Source organism: Echinococcus granulosus (genome assembly GCF_000524195.1).
Source record: "Echinococcus granulosus chromosome Unknown EG_S00032, whole genome shotgun sequence".
Classification (NCBI taxonomy): domain Eukaryota; kingdom Metazoa; phylum Platyhelminthes; class Cestoda; order Cyclophyllidea; family Taeniidae; genus Echinococcus; species Echinococcus granulosus.
Window position 1 is genome coordinate 162,060 of NW_020170412.1, and position 1,577 is coordinate 163,636.

Sequence of the window (1,577 nt, forward strand, 5' to 3'; positions counted from 1 at the left end):
AAATTGGACGTGATATTTACCAACTACCACTAATATGAACTTGTTTGTTTAAAAAGGTGCCATGATTTGACGATAGACGCCTCACTCTGCCTCAAGCAGAGATACGCTTACTTTAAACTGTGGGTGCGTCGTCAAATGGAATTACTCCTACTCCCAGGGGACGTAATTATGATCATCCAGTTCATGCATTTACTGCTTGATAATTCACTCATCTACCTCCTTTTCCATCAGGCTCATTATGTTGTCCCTTTTGAGTGGAAGAAGGCCTCAGTAGGCCAGTCGACAGAGAATCCTCACTGGAGTAAACGACCAAAGCGAAAGCAGGTGGCTCTGCTTTTTCCTCCATAAATCAGAGTTGTGCACGTCTCTCTCACCTTCTCTTCGCACTTCCAACCATTGGCTTCTTGCTTCCTTCAGGCAAAATACTACCTCACAGGTGGTAAATAGGTGATGCCCATACTTCATGCAGGGAAGAGGATTAATGAACCAGATTTGCTTGTTGTGGGCAATTTCATCAACGCATGTGCCACCGAATGAATAGCTGGAAGTAATTGCATATTACTGACCATGCTGAGGTTTTTTGGGAAAGTCGACCCAAAATGAGGCTCCACTGCAAGCGAAAATCATTTAATAAACTCTTATTTTGAGAAGTATCACCACGAGGCTAAAACACGATGACTGCCGTAAGGTGAAGATAAAATGACGTTGTAAGTGGTATATGACTGCCCAGCCTAATTTAAACTGTGTTGGCAACAACTTCAAGGAACATGATAGCGTGGTGGTAGGAAACATTATCCAGGCTCCTGTTTCTCCACGGTTTGACGACTGGCGCATTAGAATGGTCCTCTGGTCGAAACCATAGCCTCCCGGAGCTCTGCACAATAACAATACCACTACTTGCTGTCTGGCAGAGCTCACTGCGACTTCAGGGAAGACTCCAGCTGATGTTGGCCAAATATGTGTGTTGTGTGATTCACTGACAGGAAATGTTTGTTTGCTAGTTGAAAACACACGCCTAAAAATCGGTTTATGTAGCTGTTCGATTGCAATATGGTCACAGATACGTGGGACTAGTTGATCGCCTTTCGCCGTTATGCCTTCTCGTCTGACTACACCGTTTGGGTGGCAAGCTGACGCACTGACCTAACCCGTGACCACGAATGTGTGAACATTCTGTGGGGTGGAAATAAACTTCGTTTCACCCATATAACTGTGACCATTTTATAAAACTCATATTACCACAGCAAATGTTATTTCCTCAGACCAGCCTTTTCACACTAATGGTCTGAAATCGCAGGTTGAAGGAAAAAGCACCTACAGCCTGGCATTTTGAACCCGTTAATGCGTAAAAGCGAAACAAACTGTTGAATCCATCCCCCCAGCACATGCTCTGAAGTAAACATTTTCCTATCCATTCTAACGTCAACTGATGGATCAAAATTCTTCTTTGGAATCTGTATTTTAGAAGTAAGTAAGTGAGAATGGACAAGAAATTCACGCACCGGAGGATGCCAAAATGACCATTTGAATAAATGTGCAGGTCATGACGTTCCTTTGTTTCCCTTATTTGTCAAAAT